The sequence below is a fragment of the Mytilus californianus genome, unplaced genomic scaffold, assembly GCF_021869535.1.
Source record: "Mytilus californianus isolate M0D057914Y unplaced genomic scaffold, xbMytCali1.0.p SCAF_2, whole genome shotgun sequence".
NCBI lineage: Eukaryota > Metazoa > Mollusca > Bivalvia > Mytilida > Mytilidae > Mytilus > Mytilus californianus.
The window spans coordinates 129,972,595-129,994,954 of NW_026262668.1; the positions used below are offsets into that span (position 1 = coordinate 129,972,595).

The 22,360-nt window shown below is 31.6% G+C and overlaps 3 protein-coding genes across 11 annotated transcripts in view; 1 reads left to right on the top strand and 2 right to left on the bottom strand.

Moving 5' to 3' along the window:
* LOC127731028 (cytochrome P450 20A1-like) overlaps positions 1-22,360 on the bottom strand; it is a 249,664-nt gene that overhangs the window by 154,881 nt on the left and 72,423 nt on the right. The gene's annotated exons all lie outside the window — the stretch shown is intronic.
* LOC127731025 (uncharacterized) overlaps positions 1-22,360 on the bottom strand; it is a 349,419-nt gene that overhangs the window by 43,747 nt on the left and 283,312 nt on the right. The gene's annotated exons all lie outside the window — the stretch shown is intronic.
* Positions 1-22,360, top strand: part of LOC127731031 (low affinity immunoglobulin epsilon Fc receptor-like) — a 51,374-nt gene that overhangs the window by 10,383 nt on the left and 18,631 nt on the right. The gene's annotated exons all lie outside the window — the stretch shown is intronic.

Here is a 22,360-nt window from a genome sequence, read left to right on the forward strand (position 1 = left end):
TCCAGGAATTCTTTCTTTCCTACTGTCTCCTTATTTTCCGAGATGAAGTGCAGTATTCTATATACGAGTACACTACTAAAAACAAAGCAACAATTAGTATTCAACACCAATGTATTCTTTTACAGTATTTATATACAGTAGAACTATAGAAATATGTCATATTTGTAAGTGGTAATTGTCAAAAAAATTGAAACATTTCACTCGCCTGCAGGCCACTGTGATTCATCAGACTTTCTAATACGTTACAAATCTGACAAGTTTGTATTAAAAATCAAGATTATACGTGTTCAAAAAGAGGGTGTGGTTATGTTTGTCTTCTTGAGTCTATCTCTGTGGTAATACAAGACAGTGAAATTGTGCTGCTATGGCAGCGACTTTTCACATATATATCCAGGTTTATAGTCATGACGGTTACAAAAAGCGGTCGACTGTAATATTCTGCCAACAGTAGGCACTAGGAAGCAATATTGGTCAGCAGTGAAGTAGGCAACACCAAAAGAACCTAGCATAATAATGAAATAGCAATGTTAATATGAAATTTATCAAATTTGATGTAAAGAACGGGTTAAAAGTGACTCGTGATTTTCAAAGCATCAAACACAGTCTCATTTTCATATGATTTAATTCAAATACTATTGGTATAGTTGAATTACTTTAGTAGGCAGAAGACAGATATGATTCGCATTAAAAGGGATATAGAGTAAAGAAAGTTACAAAGGAGTTGTTTATAGAACAATATAGAACAAAACTAGTAAAAAGAACGATAACCATATTTTTCAGATGGCATTTTAACCGTTTAACATTAAATAAGTAGGAATTACTATCCAAGACGTATGTTACGGGCATTACATTACATAATTTAGTTTAAATTAATAAAGACAACATCACTAAAATTGATGATTTGCTTTAACAAAATAGATATTTACAGAAACAAGTATGTCCGTAAAATGCAGAAAATACAAAAAAATAAAGAACACTTATAAACGAATGCAACAATTCAAAGGGAACGAGACTGGTGTATGGACCACCAAAAACAGACAAATATGTACAGCAAACACAAAATAGTTTTCGTCAATATCATTTCTCATAAAAACGGAAGGAACAAAGATTCTTTAGTGGGTTATTAAGAATCTCCTGTTTTGCATGCGAAAACTGTAATATTTCCAAGTGGTGAGTTATGAGTCAAATTCTTTTGCGGTGAACAGTCAATGAAAAAACGTAGTGATGATATTTTTTTCGGCTGAATATTAACCTTGACTGAGGAGTCGATGTGACAATACTTGTGTTCCTTAGACTTTGTGCATGTAATGCGGGTATATTGCAAGAGGAAAATGAAATTAAGACATCAAAATGATAACTTTTTCATAGTGGTATGAATGTATTCCTGTGGTGTCTTCTTATTGGTATGAAACATACATTGTCGATACGACAGTGTCATCTTAAAAGGTCTTGTTTAAATTTTCTTATATTCACACTTTGGGTAGGGTACCATACATGATCTACTCGAAATAAACCTTGGCATCTATTCTATTAAAGGTTGACTGAAAAGACCTCTAAGTGTACATTTTTCATGCTGTTGGTTTGAAAAGGTATGACTATTTTAATACGAGTTAGAATTATGTTTCAAAGTAAATCCAAAAAGGCATAGTTATATTCATATCCTGGTTGTACAATAGCTGTAAATGGTTGAAATATTGAACATGTATAAAAATGAGATAATACAAATTGAAACATTCAAGCTTTAAACACTGCCATAAAATCATTATAACGTTTAACTCCTTTTAAAAAGTACTAGATCAATAATTGTTGGTACTCTCTAAAATCTCAAATTTAAATATATCCACCGAAAAAAAATATGCCTGTACCAAGGCAGAACCTCTTTAATGCATGGATTTCTTATGTCATACCTTACTTGGATCGTTATTTTGATAAATAAATGTAGATGCAATATCACTTACGGTTATTTTTAAATAACGATAACCAAAAGTCTCCTTTTAGACATAAAGATGCGCTTTCCACGACATCGATAGGTTTTATTTTTATTTTATCTTCATGATAAGATATAAAATTTTGACATTAAGTTAATGCTGACCTTTCGATCTAAGATAAGTCTGTACTGCCTTGTTCTTTTGAGGAGAATTAAATTTAACGAGTGTTGCATTCTTCTTCTGACACACATGTTGAGCATCTTGTTTCAGACACGGATGCTTATGACATATCCCACTCTTAATGCATACATTTGTAAAAAATAATGCAAACGCACCTCCATAACAAATATCTGAAAGAAACAATAAACTACACAAAAGTCTTTAAGACGAAATAATATATCTATATAACTCCATTGATAGAATATTTCAGCACAAAATATCATCATTTTAACATAATATAATGATATTTAACTATATGAATAATCTAGAAAAACTATATGGATGATGTGATTTCACTGAAAATATGTTCACTGCATTTATAATACAGGATTTCCAAGACACAATTAGGTCTATTTCATACATCTAGAAATTGTACTACAAAAAACTTAAATTTTCTTAGGTGAACTTATCTTAGTTATTTCTCCAAGAAGCACCTACATACCCAGTATAACCATCACCAAGTTGATGCGATATTCCTTAACTTGTGTTTTCTATCAGGATTTCCCAGATAAAGTGTTGCTGCTTTGATAAAGCTACTTTACCAAGTTTTCATAAAGTTTTCATAAAGTTGAAATATCTTTTAGAAAGTTGTACGACTGTCATTATGACTCGCTCTGAAAAATTCTTTGTAATTATGACTACAATCCTATATTCCTTTCCCCGTTGATAACTATCACCGAATATCAAATTGCCACGAGTAACACAATAGGTACCACAAGTGGAGTAGGAGCCGTTTATCTTTTTAAGTATCTGAACCCCATCCCTGTTTTTTTATTGATTCCATGTGGACCTGTTCCTGTAGAGTGTTTTTTTTTAATTTTTCTTTGTACTGGCAATTGCGGACTCATGTGGGGCTTACAGGTTGTACGATTCTCTTTGAATAAAAAAACCCACATTGATCCACTCCTGAATTGTGTTGTCTGTCCATTTTTGACAATGAATTTGAGTACCCCTTTGTAATTTCTGCCTTATTTATAACAGTACATGTGGAACATGTCTTGATTTTAACAGTATAAAGTAATTTTGACATGATAGGACCTAAGGTCGCATAAACATCCAATACAGGACATAGTTCCAAAATAAACGATCTTTGTCAGGTATTTCTGATATAAAATATCGTAAGGACAATGAAATGACACGAGACATACAGGAAATATTTAGTTTTTAAGGTGAAAATGCAAATTTTAACAAGTTTTGTAGTTTTTTTACTCAGTAATAACTACTCTAAACGTTTAGGAACTGTTTGAAAATAATTTTGGTAGTTCATTATCTTACCCTAAAACTAACTGTGCCCTAGTCTAAAATCGATCCCTTACCTCATTTAGATCACCACACGAAAAGTAATGTATCACCCGAAATGAACAGAACGTGACCCAAAATTTTAAGTGAAATAGAAACAAAATTTTATGTTCTTATTTCTCCTTCTTAAGATTCTTGTCGTATTATCTCATCTTTGCATTTGTATTTTTAATCTTGATCGACATTTTAGAAAAAAGCTGTAATGTAGATAAAAAGATGCCTCCGTCAATACAAGATTTGGTGATTGCAAGTACCCATATAACTGTCTCCGCACCATGTCACAACTTCCCTTTTTAGGTGGGGTTTTGTTTGGGGGGAGGTCGTTTGTATACCTGACATGTTAATTTTGATTCAATAAGAAAACTGAATACTAATATTAACCGTAAAACATTTATCACTCATATCAAAATGTTTATGGTTGAGAATAGATTGAAATATATTAGTACCTTATGTATATATAAATCATTCATTTAATTTTCTCTCAGGGACGAATAATGGTTGATGATGAATTGTTCTTTTTAACAAATATCTTATTTATTTGTTTCAGCTTCTATAAGATCATACCACATCTCCTTATTATAGACTTTCATTACAAAATAAGTATTTACTCGATCACCCGCGATTAAAAGTGACGTATATTTTAAATGCATGCTGGGAACAATTGAATGCAAATACAGAAATAGGTTATTGCTTCACAAAAAAATATAAACAACTTGAATACTAATGTCTTATTTTTTTTCTTACAATTCTGAAGTGATATACATATTATATATATTATATTGAAGAACTTTCTTTCGTTAACATATTAATGATAAACGTCACGCTGTAGACGAATGTTGAGTTTGAAAAATTTATATTTAACCTAATATTTTAAGGGTATCTTAATTTTGTGTGACTGTATAGATTATTCTATTCTCACACGATAATGTATCGCTTACAACATGTTTCTATGTACCCTTCACATGTACAAATGTGTGTAGAAGGTATCCAAAACAAACGGGGTTGCATTTGTAGAACTGCTATTTATTATCTGTACTTATTTTCAACCATCTTCCATTACCAAGATTTATATTTCATGGCTTTTAGATTTAGCTACTTAATATGATTCTGATATTTTCCCGAAAATAACCCAATTTTTATTATTTAATTTATTTATCATTCAGGCACCAAAATAGCCTTTGTTGCTTTTACCACGGGAAGTTTTTTTTTACATCTATTCATAATACATGCCTCAAATAGTTGCAAATGTCACAGAGTGAAGTACATGTATCTTCTGTTAAGTATCGTACCCTGGTATCTCCTGTCACTGAAAGCTATCCTGTCGTGTTTACTCTTAATTGTAGATGTTTATGTATATTCATGCATCCTGTGGATTAAATTTTATACTTACAATGTTATTTCAATAAAAGAAAAATTGATTTCATCATCATCTAATACTAGTAATTGATATTTGAATTCAAAATTTTAGAATTTGTTTAAAGTATTGATTACAATTGTATTCTTCTAGTATTTACGTGACATAGAACATTTAGTCACACTAATCCCACTGCAGCAAAATTTAAGAAATATAGTAGAATATTCGTGATTCCATATGTCTCTATTCTGAGATAAATATTTCCTTGACTCTGAGTATGTTTGCATGTACGATATGCTTTTAGAAAAGTCAGCAAGTTAGCAGCGTTTGAAAGACAGGCATTAGGTGGGTATAAGTAGGCTTATAATACAGGTCTGTGGATATCATGCAATCTGTTAGTCAGTGTCAAGATCTACCTACTTCCTATTTTCACCAAAATTATCAGATGACACCTTGAGGTATTATTGCCCTTAAATGACGATTTTTTTTTAAGAACTTTCATGTTTAAGCCTTTTATCACTAAAACGATATCAGATCGATAGGAACTGATAAGGGCAACAATACAAGATCTACAAAATACCTCTATGACCGAAACCAATGGATGACCCCTTAAGAAGGTATTGCCATTAAATACAGATTTTTGACTAATTTTTAGCGCTTTTGCCTATTACCTCGAAAACTATAATAGATAGGTAGAAACTGTTAACAGGAAAGTTTATAATAAATACAAGATCTATAAAAATGTTCACCAAACGAAACAATTAGATGACTCATTAAGGAGTCACAGCTTCTAAACGACGATTTTTGACTAATGATCGTGTCCTTCGTACCACTTTTCTTCTCTGAAACAACAAAACAAATTTCAACCAAACTTAAGGTGCATGATCCTTATAATATTTAGTATAACACATATTTTATGTTTAAGCCAATCAGTTAACAATCGTGGCCGCCATGGCTAAAAATAGACCATAAAGGTAAAAGCAACAAACAGATCTACATAAATGAAAATTGACCGAAACCGATAGATGACTCTGAAAGGAGGTATTGCCCTGAGTTGACGATTTCTTTTCGTAATTTCTATTTTTTTGCGTATTTTCCCCAAAACTGTAATAAATAGATAGAAACTGTAACCAGCAAACATGATCAGCAATACAGGATCTACAAAAAAAGCCAATTGAACTAACAGTTGGATGTTGCCTTAAGGAGTTATATCTATTAAATAATCATTTTTGACAAATATACGTGTTTTTGCCAATTATCTCGAAAAGTATGATAGATAGGTAGATAACGTTTTAACAGGCGCAAATCTTCATCCTAACCTGAAATAGTAGTATAACACTACAACATAGAAAGACACACTGTAAAATATCAATTGAAATGGCTTAACTCAATCAAAAAGACATATTAACAAAAACAAGTAAACATACACTGAACGAATAAATTTGATACTGTAAACAGCAACAACATTTTATGCCATATAAGACGGATTGACTAATCCTTGTGATTTTGCTAATTAACTAAAAATCTATAATAGATAGGTGGAAACTGTAAACAGCCAAATGATCCGTACAACAAGATCTACACAATGTCTATACAACTGAAACTTTTGGATGACTCCTTATATGAGTTATACACCGTAAATGACAATTTTAGACTCAATTAATAATTTTTCCAATCATCTAAATTTCAAAGTATTATAAATAAGTAGGAACTGTAAACAGTAAAAAATGATCAGCCATGCAAGATTTAAAAAAATGAAACAAAAAACTTGGATGAACGCTAAAGCTGTAATTATCCTTAAATGATCATTTTTATTCATTTTTTGTCATTTTGGGCAAAGTCTATAAAAGATAGATAGAAACTGTGAACAGCAAAAATGATCAGCAATACAAGATCAACAAAAAAGTGATTTTGACCATGATCTATATTTTAGTCTATAATATTGGTGAGTGGCCATTTTTGAAGATGCACATAGATCAAAGTGAGCGACATCAAATTTTAGAATATTTAGAATCTATAGCTACATTTCATATCCACATCAACCATAAATGTAAATTAAGATCTTTTTTTCGAATCTAGGATTCAAGGAGTAGTTTTTCTTTTATATCCATACATATGCTTGCATACGATGGGTACCAATTGCCGTTCCATTCATTTGTAAGTAGTGACCTCTATTAAAGATAAAGTTGTTCGTCAGTACCATCATGGACATTGTAAGCAGGTATTCAGTTGGTGGATATTTTCTGGTTGAGAATTCCAAATATCTCTACATGTGCATCCATTCCATCTGCATGTGTAATAATCATGTAGATGTCTGCATTTGCCTTCATTAATGAGTAGTGTGTTTGATACAATTTTTCTATTATATTTTGTATCCTTTTTTGCATGTCATTCTCTGTCCCTTTGACATTTTTGTGTTTTTTTAGAGAATAGAGTATTGTATTGTATTGATATGAAATAGTAAGCCCCAACTTGTATATGTATGAGGGAAGAAATCAATAAATTCAGATTTTTTTTCCCGTTTGATGACCGTGCGCTGAAAAAATAGGTCTTTCTAGGTTATTAACTTTGTGAATCTTGGACAATAGATAAAATCCGCCAGGTATTCGATTTTATTGCGTCATATATTCAAGGGCTTTTTATATCGATGAAACCATCTTCGTGCATAGCTAGCATTTATTTCTGTGCTTAATGTCCGTGTTGGGTCCGAGTCTAGTGTTTAGTGTAATGTTCCATTGGCAAGTTAACGCCCAGGAGTCGGTTTCACAAAAAAACTTACATCTAGAATTGGTCGTAAATCATGTTCTTCTTGTAAAACAGTACATATTTTGTGTGGAAAATTGGTCATAATAGAAGAGTTTACATCAAAAGTAATTTGCTAACTGTGTGATACGAAAACGGTCATTGAAAATGTACGTGCGAACGCTTCTCAATCAAAGGAAAAACAAGTCAATCGTATGTTGAGTCGGTCTAATAGAGTTTTAGAAGGAGTAGATTTTGGATGTATTGTGTTATTAATTCCCAGTTATTGATTGTGGAAAAGGTGACCCAAGAAATATAATGGCTGTGTCCATGGAAAGTCAGAGAAAGGTATCGTCTTGTTACCAAACATGGTAATTTGTTAGTGTCATACACTAGAAACCAGCTTTAACCCACTGATTCCCTGTTTTATAGTCAGTCAGCTGTCACTGACCAAGTGATACTAAATCAAAAATACCTCTTCAAGCAGTCGTACTGAACCGTGGTTATATATCGAATTTACATGATACCTCTAAAGGCAGTCGCACCGCCACAATGGTATTGAACAATAATAACAAGATAACCGTTACCAGCAGTGGAGCAGAATGAATACTATTGAATCAAAATTACAAGATGAACTCTGAAATTAAAATTATAGGATAGCTTCTACCAGCAATGCCACCAGCATAGCTGTTGTACATCTAAGTTACCAGATGACGTCTACCAGCAGGGACACTATCCAGAGGTAGTAAATCAAATTTACAAGATTACCATACAGGGTTCAAAATTCCAATGTTATCAAAATTAAGTGGAATATGAATATCACACAACCTAACTGACAAGTTTTTTTTTGATTTTTTCATCAATTTTACATAGATCAGTGAAATTTAAAAAATAATTACATTGCTAAACATATATGTCGAAGCTGGTTTTGATATTATGTGATACTATAATGTGAGTTTTGCATGTGTGTTATAGGAGTTTGAATAGAAGAAAAAAAAACTATAAAAAAAAATGTTTACATGATCTTGTTCATTTGTTTTGATAAATGATCAAAAATGGACATAAACTTTCAAGTTTGTAACTTTGAGCTATCTTTAAGTATTGTTACCATGGAAATATGTATTTGACCACGAAACAATGTTGTTAAAGAACGAGGAACACACATTACACAGTGTTACTCTAAATCTAATTGAGATTGAAAATCTTTTTGAAAACGACAGTAGAGTAAAATTCAGGGTAAATTTAGAAAAAAACAGTAGATAAAAGAAAGAACATTGACAAAGGACACACCACTAGTGTATAGCAGTCAACGTTTTAAAAAATCATCATTTCATTGACATTTATAATTTAAAAAAACCTAAAATATTGAGTACATCAAACAATTTGCTGAAATTCTTAGACTTTCCATTAATAATTTAATAAATCTATTTAATGTTGATCGATGCTTTGTGGACATTTGCTTAAGAAAACGAAACCTATCTGGTTTAACACACGTCAAGACGTTTCCAGGTTTAAGTAATTTCGACACATCGGGTTTTGTTCTAATACGAGCAACACGACGGGTGCCACATGTGGAGCAGGATCTGCTTACCCTTCCGGAGCAACTGAGATCACCCCCAGTTTTTGGTGGGGTTCGTGTTGCTTATTCTTTGGTTTTCTATGTTGTGTTTTGTGTACTATTGTTTGTCTGTTTTTTTGTTTGTTTTTTTAGCCATGGCGTTGTCAGTTTATTTTCGATTAATGAGTTTGAATGTCCTTCTTGTATCTTTCGCCCCTCTTTTATTTAACATTCACGTAATTTGTTGTTGTTATATTACTTGTATAATTTACATTCCAATCCACCAGTTTACAATGTATTATATTGGAACGGAATAAGGAATCCATTCATATACATACATAAATTAAATCTGTTTTAACCGATAGCATACACGGTGAGCAATTTAAACTTCTTTGTATAGGATTAAAATCAGCTGATGATATATAAGTTACAGAGTGACAGTTTTGTTACAAATTATGATGGAGATAATTTGGAAGACCTTGCTCATTTTCATTCTTTCAACAGGTAAATGTAAATTTTTAATTTTTGTAAAATATATTTGTTATTTGGAGGGTTATAAGGAGGTTTAACGTAAATAACGGAAAGATGACAATATTCAAATGATTAGACGATACGTACTTTTTCTTCTTTTAATTCATGAAGATTAATCTGAAAAGGAAAACAGAAATGAAGAAAATTATTACCTACTTATAACAAGAAATGTACAGAATAGGATAATTAAATATTAAAACAAAATGAGTTACGTTTGTTTAACACCAGATCGCTGAGGTCATGTGTATCATCCATTTTAATATATGATGTTGCTGTAGTGTTGTATGTCTTTCTTCAACTGATGTTTTTTTTCTGTTTACCCCATTGTATCTTCTTTTTTTTACATACACACTTTTGCAATCACATTCTACTATCAACGGAATTGTATTGTAACTGAAAATATTCCTTTCATATTCTTGGCAATTTCTATTTGTTTACTATGTAAAGCGTGTCACACAATTTTAGATTAGTGATTTCGCCTTTTTTTAAATTACAGTCTTGCGACTAATGTTCTTTTTTAAAATGTATCAATGTGCATAGAAATGTACTTTTATTGTTATCTTCGTATATCATGAACGCACTATACAATGATTAATTTGGTAAGACTTTACCCAATTGATATGATTCAAGTCGTTGATTTTTAATTTGAAAGTACAAAGACTTACAAATGTCGTAATGTATTTAAAATGAGAAATTATTCATAACTTGAGCATATATGTTTATGCTGATTCGAATTTAATAGTTTTATTGATCAATACAAACATAAATATTTTCCTAAAATTTGTAACAAGTTGATAGTTTTATTTGTTTATATCCTTTGGCTTTGGATTTCACGTCATAACATTAATGAAAAATGACTTAAAATGTTAAGCAGAGTAAATATATTAGTATGATATCTTTAGTTTATAAGTCATTTAAATTACACCCATTGTTGTCATTAGGAATGAAAATGTTCTTTGACGCAAGGTAGCACAAACTACAATATCAAAGTCAAGTCGTTTAGACAATTTAGTAAAAGATACCATTGATCAGATACCAACATCAAATTACCGTCACTTTAATATTCATTCGTCGGCTTTTAAACCGTTTGTCTCAAGCATTTGTTAAGTTTATTATTAAGATTATATTACAATGTTGACTGCTGTACCCCAATTTTATGACGTTTTTACCTATTATGTCTGTTTGTTTTGCTCACACATTATTGTTAATATAATGGATTCCAATGCGGCTGTCATACAACTGCGAGGTTTTGCTAGCTATGAAACCAGGTTAAATCCACCATTTTCTACAAAAGGATATGCCTGTACCAAGTCAGGAATATGACAGTTGTTTTCCATTCGTTAGGTGTGTTTGAGCTTTTGATTTTGCAATTTTATAAAGGACTTTCCGTTTTGAATTTTCCTTGCAGTTCGGTATTTTTATTATTTTACGTTTTATATAGAGGTAGTATAATGTTTTGACACTGCATCAAAGCCGTTTACAAATTCCTCTATATGGTCGCAGAATATCCAATCGACCATCGTAATGCGATCTAAATTATTTTTGTTCGAGCATATTGTTTTTCTTAAGTTGTTTAACATTTCATACCGATATAACATGTTACTTTTATTATTTTTCCCTTAGTTTATTTATTTTGTATTTGCATTGTATCATAGGTCAAATTTATTTGTTCAGTGTTTGTTCACTCGTGTTAATATGTCCTTTGATTGAGTTCAGCTATTTCAGTTGATATTTTATAGTGTGTCTTTCTATGTTGTGATATTACACTATTGTTTCAGAAAAAGGGTGAAGGTTTGGTACCATTAAAACGTTTAAACCCGCTGCATTTGTTTGCACCTGTCCTAAGTCAGGAATCTGATGTTCAGTAGTTGTCGTTTGTTGATGTGGTTCATAAGTGTTTCTCGTTTCTCGTTTTTTATATAGATTAGACCGTTGGTTTTCCCGTTTGAATGGTTTTACACTAGTAATGTTTGGGGCCCTTTATAGCTTACTGTTCGGTGTGAGCCAAGGCTCCGTGTTGAAGACCGTACTTTGACCTATAATGGTTTAATTTTATAAATTTTGACTTTGATGGAGAGATGTCTCATTGGCACTCATACCACATCTTCTTATATCTATTGTCTGCTTCTATTCTATTGATTTAATAATCATTTATCGATATCAATCCATTTTTACACCTCCGTTTTAACACTTCCGTAAGTAAATGCTAGAATTTACAATATTCTACAGAGAGCCAATGTCGGAAGAAACGCTCAAGTTGATCTAGGTCGAATTGAATTCAAAGACGCAGATTTTATCTGGTTACGTCTTTAAGACAACGGTATCGTCATCGTCTGGAAACTTTGTTACAAGTCTATAAAACCAGCACAACCCTAAAAAATCCTTAGAAGATTAACAACATACTTTTTTAAATTAATCTGATGCGACGAAAGAGAAGACATATTTTTGTCATTTCAAGGGATTGTGACGTTTGCCTAAAAATTCTTATTATTGTGACTTTAAATTCGATTCATCGACCATGTCATTTCCATTTAAATGAAGCATATTTTAAAATTAGCTTTTAGTTTACATTTCAAGCCATTAAAGACAGTTTGTGCGGACATGGGCATTATATCGTATTTTGAAGCGTTCCGACGTTTTACAGTGTACATTTAGACTATTATACGCCAAAATTGTATTTCAAAACTGTCATGTTTGGTTATTCCTGTAAAGATTCATACCAATATGTTCTTTTCAACGATTGGATTATTTAGACATATGTTTGAATTGATTAGTTCAAGTTTGCTAACGACCACCTTTGATGTACTGCAACTAAAACATAATTTCTTTGTTTGGATCTTATACATCCTTGGCTTTCAAATATTCGGCTTTAAGGGATCCTGAAGAAGATAAATAAGAAAAGCGCTTCGGACGAATGAAATTTATCAGTGTTGTTTTCTGTTTTTTTCCCCAAAGAGATGAACAATAGAATTCTAACAAGATCGAAAATAGCATGCCTTCTTCGAAAATCACTGGCGTATGAATGAAATTGTGATCCAACAATCCGAAGATTTTACCTGGGCTTTTAGTCAAATAACGTTTTACTGATTTTGCATCTACAAAGAGATCTTTTGTGTTATAAAGATAAAGAAAAAAGCATAAAATATTTTTGAAAAGGCTGAACAATCATTCCAACTAATTTTCCATCACGATTCCCTAAGCTCAGGAGTAGAACGTCAAAGTAGGTAAATATTATCAAATCTTTGAACAAATACTCTAAACATTGGCTATGATGCTTTTATTACTGTTTTCAGGTAAAGCAGAAAAATTCATGGTTAACATTCCTGAACTTGATGTTAGTCCTGTACAGGGAAGCATCGGCAAAAGTATAACTGCACTAGGCCTGATAGAATGCGCTTTTATGTGTGACTCTGAAGAGTTCTGTGATGCCATTTATTACAACCAGTCAATAATTTGATGCACAACGGTTCACAATCAGACTGATAATTATTCAATTCATATAGAGCTGTCTGGTATTTATTATAGAACAAAAGGTAATAAATAAATGCACAATTGTAAATCTCAATAGATAAATGAAGAAGTATACAAATATGTAGACTTCCAGTCAGTTAAAGTAACAGTTTTCTGTAATCTAAGTCAACTTTTGATAAAGTAAGACAAATGTTGTACCAATGCAAGTATCAGAAAGATCACCCCAGTTTTGGATGGGGTTCGTGTTGCTTAGTCTTTAGTTTTTCTATGTTGTGTTTTAATTTGTGTACTATTGTTTGTCTGTTTGTCTTTTTCTTTTTTAGCCATGGCGTTGTCAGTTTATTTTCGATTTATGAGTTTGAATGCCCCTCTGGTATCTTTCGTCTCTCTTTTACCGTATTAAAACAACATTAAATAAAAATAGTATGTAATAAGTAATCTAAAGCGGGAGGTTTGGCATGCCACAAAACCAGGTTCAACCCACCATTTTTTTCTTAAAAAGTCCTGTACCAAGTCAGGAAAATGGCCATTGTTATATTATAGTTCGTTTCTGTGTGCGTTACATTTTAATGTTGTGTTTTTGTTGTGTCGTTGTTCTCCTCTTTTATTTGATGCGTTTCCCTCAGTTTTAGTTTGTAACCCGGATTTGTTTTTATCTCTACCGATTTATGAGTTTCGAACAGCGGTATACTACTGTTGCCTTTATTTAATTCCAAACCAGATAGTAGATGATAATCGTATACACCAGCAACATTACACTTCAAAATGCCTTCAGTAGAAATGTAGCTTTAAGAAAAAAAAAACATGAAAATCAGTCTGAAATAAATATTCTAATTGCACACATTAACGACGGGTGCCACATGTGGAGCAGGATCTGCTTACCCTTCCGGAACACCTGAGATCAACCCCAGTTTTTGGAGGGGTTCATTTTGCTTAGTCTTTGGTTTTCTATGTTGTGTCATCTATACTATTATTTGTCTGTTTGTCTTTTTATTTTTGGCCATGGCGTTGTCAGTTTTTTTTTCGATCTTTGAGTTTGACTGTCCCTCTGGTATCTTTCGTCCCTCTTTTAAACTAAACACGTTCAGACACCGGAGTGGATGTAAATTTGAAATAGCGGTGAAACTAGAACTACCTCAAACCAAAAGCTATATTCTAAGAAAGTTCTTATGTATATCAAGGTCAAACATTAGTAAATGTGAACAAAAAGCTCTTTTCTAAAAAAACAAACACTCTACGCATTCGGTTGGTAGTAAGTTAAACTAAATTGTCAAAGACTTACTTAAAATTGTCATTGTTTGTGAAAATAGTGACAGTACCATTCACATTGTATAATAGAAAACAAATGTCAAATATTGGCAGCCAATAACCAAAACTTCTAAATGTAATAATCTTTAAGTATTTTTTATGTCTTTTTAGAGGATTAAAATCAGTCAGTGACTACGTGCTGGTCTCCTCTCTCTCTCTCTCTATCAATATCTATATATATATATAAAATACTAAAGATTTGCGCAACAGTACTAGTATAAGATGGTAATATAAAAAAAAAAAATGTTATTAAATCATGTTGAAAAATATTTCGGCCGAACTTCGTCAGTATTGTTAAAATTATTGACAGATTATATTTGTTCAGCCGAAATTTTGTCAACACGATTTTATAACATCATCTTCGTATATTACCATATTTTACTAATACTGTTGCGCAAATTTTTATATTTTTTCCTTAAATGCGCAATATCGCCTATTCTAGACGATGTTAACAATTATAGGTCAAAGTACGGCCTTCAACACTGAGCATTGGCTCACACCGAACTGCAAGCTATAAAGGGCCCCGACATGACTAGTGTAAAACAATTCAAACAGAAAAAAAACTGACGGTCTAATCTAAATGAAAAACGAGAAACGAGAAACGACAACTAATGAACAACAGGCTCCTGACTTAGGACAGGTGCATAAAAATACAGTGGGTTTAAACGCTTTAACAACAGTACTATTATAAGATGGTAATATACGAAGATATTGTAATAGTATCCCACAAATGTAAATTACAATGCCGCCACATCAAATATTTATATATATATTATACGTCTAAGCATAAGACAACTTTAGGACAGACGTTCTCCATCGGTAACACGTGGTTATATAGGACTAACACCTTCATTTAAATATACAATATATCTTTGTTAGTCTCTCAGCGGGATCGAACTCCTGCTTCTGTGCACGTGACATCTTTGCAACACCACCTGCACTCTGTCCAGCGCCCTAGACCACCCAATCAAAAAGACTTCATTAAAATATAGCTTTTGCTTGTAGAGTAATATCCCATTCCTTGTTGGCTTTATTTAGGGTTGTACCACATTTCATGATGTAAAGTGGCAATAAGATGGTATACCTTTCAGATCAGCTATGTTTTGTCTGTCGTAAAGGATGATACTGAAATTACTATGCCGTTATATCAAATTTTAATTTGATTATGAACGTTTAAACATTTAAAACCTTAAGACAAACGTTCTCTATCGGATAACCCTTGGTTATACAGGGCTAATACCATAATTTATATATGCTTATATAAGCCCAAAAATGTTAAATCTGCAACTATGTGTTGCAAATGTCTTTGTATCTTTCTCAGCAGGATTCGAACCCCTGCTTCAGCGATATCGTGACAACAATGCATGCACTGTGTCGAGCGCCATATTTATAAATTCACAATTTAAATTGTAATTGTCATATTTCAACATAGGACATGACGACATATACAAGACAATACATGAATATGTAAACTTTACATTAGCCCCCTTTTCTCTTAGACTAACACTACCAACAAGCGTGTTAAAACTTATTATTGTAAAACATTCTATATCTTATCGCAAAAGAATATATATATGAGTTCGAATCCCGGCGAGGGAAGAACAAAAATTTGCTTCCGCAAATTTGCAGATTTAACATTGTTGTGCTGATATTTAGAGTAGTTATGTATATATATATATCTATATACATTTGTAGTTAAAAATCAGAATCACCAGTCATTTCGTCACTACTTTCTAACAAAATATTCCTGTAGTAGCTACGGTATAGATCTCACAACTGTGAAATATGTTAATCATGAAAAATACGTTTTTTAATTCCTAGTAGAAGGGTAGTTGGTGATTGAACGCAATAAATAAAATGGTTGTAAGTCCTATCAATACAGCCAACTGGACACAATGCGCGTTTTCCATAAGTTCATATTTGTACAGATGATCATTAAGGGTACTTATTCCTAAATTAATCTAGTTTGAATCTAGTTCTCAAACTAGTACCCACTTGAATATATTGTTGACAACAGAGTTCATGTTCTTCTTGAACAATTTTTTAAAATAATGTTATTAGTATTTCAAAAAATTGTGCTAGAATTAGTTCAGTGACTAATGAAGCCCATCATCGTAGCTAGAAGAAAAGAACAGTAAAATGGTACTGCGTACCCAAGTGTGAAAGCCAAAGTTGTGAAAGTCATATTGGTCATGAGGATCGGTTTGGTATGTGAATGGCAACGGTTCAATGTATCAAGCGTCATTCTGATTTGAATCATAGAACACTGTTATTTGCGTAAAAAGTCTTTTTACCATTTCGTTTTTCTTTGATGATATATTTGTTTGTCTTTATAGTGATTAGATTATAACACGACTGCTGTACCCCTATTTTTGACGTTTTTACCTATTATGTTTGTTTGTTTTGTTCACACATTGTTGTCAATATAATGGAATTCAATGCAACTGTCATACAAGTGAGAGGTTAAGCTAGCTATAAAACCAGGTTTAATCCACCATTTTCTACATAAGGAAATGTCTGTACCAAGTCAGGAATATGACAGTTGGTTTCCATTCGTTTGATGTGTTTAAGCTTTTGATTTCGCCATTTGATAAGCGACTTTCCGATTTGAATTTTTCTTGGAGTTCGATATTTCTGTTATTTTACTTTTATGAACAATGCTTATTTTAACCCGAATATATAGTAGATTTTGTTACGATTTATTTCCCTTTTCCTTTTCGTTTCAAGGAAAAAATCTTACAGTAGAATATAATATTTCCCACATTTAACTAATGACACTAACTTATCCAAAGACAAAAAGAAAAGACAGAATACACGTTGTCCAAGGAATAAAAGAGTCTAAGATTCTATAACTCATAGTATTATGTATTAAAAAACAAAAAGGCCTCAAAGAGTTCGATAATGTCTTTTCTACTAGAATTACATATTCAAATAATATGGCGTATTAAATTATATAACAATAAATAATTAAATATACGATTTTGAAAAAATAAAATCGTGCGTTTTTATTACGCAAGTGTGAAATAGCATGTATACATAAACAACTATCTTCAATCGATTGTCTCAAGTTTTGAATGTATTATCCCTGTTTCGAGTTTAAATCAAAATAAATTAAACAAACAAATTCTCCCAACGTGTCACGTAAGTTGCATCCAAGCTCAACGCAGGCGTCACATGATTTACATATTTTTAAAATGGTTCCTTATGAACCGAACGAAATTGACATGACTTTAACTTTTTTTGTAAATTCTTTGTATCGTGTGCTTTAGTTTTGCAAACTTTCGTCATGTTATTCTATATATAGATTTGCAAATTAATTTGGAAATTTTTAATGTACGCTTTTATTATGCAACTGTGAAAGATCATTTATGCCTCAAGAGGACCGGAAGTAACATATTGAAAATCTAATTTCTCAATTGATGGAATTTATAATCCACTGTTTTGAGTTTGGGATCAAAATAAATTCTTACCAAAAAATTCTCTCAACGTGTCACAAAAACTACATCATCATGTAATTTTGGTATTTCAAAAATATGAAATATACCAAATGAACCTGACTCGACCTCTAGTTATTAACGATTTGCTTTTGATGGCAAATTATGCCATAAATGCGAAACAGAGAACCGTAACAAAATTTTTCATAAATTGTGGTCTTTGTATGGTTTTGGAAGGAGTAAAATTGAAGGGATCAAAATGTAGCTATTACATCGGTATGTACATACCAGCTAGACTATCCCAGACTAGGACGCAACTAAATATCTCGAAGAATATGCATGGGAATAAGACTTGTGTCTAAAGTTCTACATAACCCTATAAAGCTGGTGACCTAATTGTAGTAGACAGTGAATTCAAAGACAAGCTTTTCTTGTTATATTTAAATAAAATACACGGTAAGTTCATTTTTAAAGACCGATTTATTTCCAATGGACAAAAACATGAACAAAGTTTCATACTGAGTATAATAGCCTGTGAATTGTTACCTTGATTTTCTGCTGTTTTCGACAAAAGTATACGGTAATGCTAATCAACAGATTGAATTATCTTCCTTTACAGAAGTAATTCATTTCATTATATTTATACACAATAGCCCTATAATAAAAGGGCAGACTTATATCACATCGTTCCTGAAACAAATAGTTCGATCAGAGTTGCTTCTTTATATGATGACAGAATACTGTTTTTGTTTTTGAATCATTTTTTGAAATAAAAAAGAAGGTTTTTAACGAAGAAGAATATGGTACTTTTTTACTTTTTATCATAATAGTTTTTTTTTCTTGTAGACATGACATCAGTGCAACGATGGTGAATTGGCGGGAGTGACGTATCAAATGAGGGACAATTCGAATGGATATCTGGTCAGAACATAACGTATACAAATTGGGGTCCAGGACAGCCTGACGATGCATCAAATGATGGTACAGCAAATGCCGATTGTATACAATATTTTTTTTAGAACAATCGAACAATCTTTTGCATGGCTTGACCTCCGATGTGATAGTAATATTTCCTCTATTTGTGAAAGTAGAGCATTTATTTAAAAAAAAAGTGTATGGTGACGTGTGATTATAGCACTCCTCCGTTGATATGGAGCATATATAAGACAGTTTGAAAACTGACAGCTAGATTCAATCTTCTAGTTAAATTTTGAATCATTTTTAGGTTTGCCGTATCAGATTAATTTTCCGCTAAATTTGCGATTTATCAGCTTTTGAGAGTTTGAATATACCCCAAGACCTAAAATAGACTAGATTACTCTTCGTCTTTTGATTTTGATTTGGGTAAACCATGCTAAACTGTCTTGTTTTTCATCAATACTAGTAAAGCTATTATTGTAAATTTGCAATCATTTCAGCAACAAAATGGTATTCTGTTTTTTCTTACATTAAAAGTGGTTTTGCTTTCTATGTCGGTGAATGTTTTAATGTTCATAGATTTACTCACCAGAAATATACGGTATCCCCTACTTGTACTTGATAAACAGTGATGTTATAAAGAAACAGCTTGAAATGTAAAGGCATTTAACTGATAAAGTATCTTCTAAATGCTATATAAGGATATCAGTATTTTAAGAAGGCATGGATTATTAAAATATTCCAACCACAATCTACTAATAACCTGCTACCAGAAAATTACAATCTGATTACTGTACATATTGAAAAGACTTCTTCCTTTCACAATACCAATTTGCAAAAATGCTTTACCCAATTGCAGTTTGAATTCATATCGACACATGATGAACTGGTTAAATGCCTGAGCTTTTTTCTTAGATTAAAAGTTGTTAGTATGAAGCAGCTAATACAGTATAACAAAAATTATTCTTATAATACGAATCATGTGATTGACATCTCTTATGACAAAAGCAATAAGTCATTGTGAGTGCCTAGTTATAAGGAATACTAGTTACAAAAGTATTATTTAGATCTTTGGACTTCCACCCTAATGATATTTTATAAGTAATGTGTTGTAAAAAAAATTTCTATGGCTATCTAACTATTACCATATGTTCTGAAAGGAAAACATGTGAAAATGTTGAAAATAATTTGAAAATATTATATTAAAGGGACACTATCAATGTTGTATATGGCATACAGATTACATTTCATTTATTCTGCTGTACATTACACATAAAGAATATCCAAATTACAAGTAAATAATAACTTGTTTTTACAGAATAAAGCATTACACTAATTTGAATATGAAATGTCACAATAAAAGAAAAAAAAAAAAATAGCAAAAATACCGAACTCCAAGGAAAATTCAAAACATAAAGTCCTTTATCAAATGGCAAAATCAAAAGCTAAAACCTTAGATTAAATATGTTTTTAAAACATTATGCTTTTTCCTTCAATAAACAGTAACTCACTTGAAATGAATGGAAAACTGATTTTCATTCCCGTACACTTACTTTGCTCTATTTAATAACCTTTCACTTAAGCATTGTTTTGGAATAGTTTACCAGTTGATCAATTTGTAGAGATACATTCAGACTGGGTTAGGACATTTATGTTGTGGTAAGACAAAGCCTTTTGAATATGCATAGCATCACCAGATGACGAATCATAAAATGCATCATGAATTGCAGAAAGGTCATTGCATAATTTCAATATCGACAGTTAATTAACAAGCAAAGCTAACCCCGAAGACCAAGAGAATATATTATACTAATTTAACACAAAACTCATTTTACACAAAACTCCTTTAGCCTGCTGTTTAGAGGGTGTGGTTATGTGTGTCTTCTTGAGTCTATCTCTGTAGTAATAAAAAACAGTGAAATAGTGCTGCTATGGAAGTGACTTTTCACATATTTATCTAGGTTTATAGTCATGACGGTTACAAAAAGCGGTCGACTGTAATATTCTGCCACCAATAGGCACTAGGAAGCAATATTCGTTAGCAGTGAAGTAGGCAATACCTAAAGAACCTAGCATAATAATAAAAATAGCAATGTTAATATGAAATTCATAAAATCAAATGTAAAGGGAAAAAGTGATGAGTGGATTTTAAAGCATTGAACACAGTCTCATTTTCATATAATTCGATTCAAATATTTTATTGGTAAAATTAAATTACTTTAGTAGGCAGATATCAGACCTTATTATCATTTAAAGAAATATAGATTACATAAAGTTAGAATCAAGTTGTTAATAGAAAAATGTAGAACAAAACTAGTAAAAAGAACGATAACCAAATTTTCAGATGACATTTTATTAATTTAACATTGAAAAAGTAAGAATTGCTGTCCAACACGTAGGTGACGGGCATTAAATAACATAATTTAGTTCAAATTAACAAGGACAAAACCACTTAGATTAATGGTTTGCTTTAACAAAATAGATATTTACAGAAACAAGTATGTCCGTAAAATGAAGAAGATACAAAAATATAAAGAGCATTTATAAACGAATGACACAAATCAAAAGGAACGAGACTGGTGTATGAACCAACAGAAACAAAACAGACAAATATGTACAACTAACACGAAATAGTAATGCTTTTGTCAATACAATTTTGCATAAAAACGGAAGTAATAAAGGTTCTTTGATGTGTTATTAAGCATGTCTTGTTTTGCATGCGAAAACTGTCATATTACCCAGGGGTTAGTAATGGTCAATTTGACAGTACTTGTGTTCCCTTATGGAAGTCTCTGTTGTGGACACAAGTTTCATTAGCAATCAACCTGACTTGGTGCAGGTAATGCGGGTTTATTGCCAGAAAAGATTGTGATTAAGACATCAAAATGATAACTTATTCATAGAGGTATGCATGTATTCATGTGGTGTCTTCTTTTTGGTATGAATCGTACATTGTCGGTACTATAGTGTCAGTTTAAATGGTCTTGTTTAAATTTTCTTTAATCATACTATGAAATGGGTAGGGTACCATACATGATCTACTTGAAATTATCCTAGGCATCTTTTAAGGGTTGAATGAAAATACCTCTAGATGTACATTTTACATGCTTTCGATTAGAATAGGTATGACTGCTATACCCCTATTTTTGACATTTTTACCTATCATGTCTGTTTGTTTTGTTCACACATTGTTGTTAATATAATGGAATTTTATGCGACTATCATACAAGTGGGAGGTTTAGCAAGCTATAAAACCAGGTTTAATCCACCATTTTTTACATAAGAAAATGCCTGTACTAAGTCAGGAATATGACAGTTGTTATCCATTCGTTTGATGTGTTAGAGCTTTTGATTTTGCCATTTGATTAGGGACTTTCCGTTTTAAATTTTGTTCGGAGTTCGGTATTGTTGTATTTTACTTTTTACTACAAAGTAGATTTATATTTCAAAGTAAATCTGAAAAGTCATAGTTATAATCATAGACTGTTTGTAAATTAGCTGTAAATAGTTGAAAGTATTGAATATGTATAAAAATGGGACAATTCAAAATGAAACATTTCATTTTTCAAAACACTGCCATAAAAGCATGATATCGTTT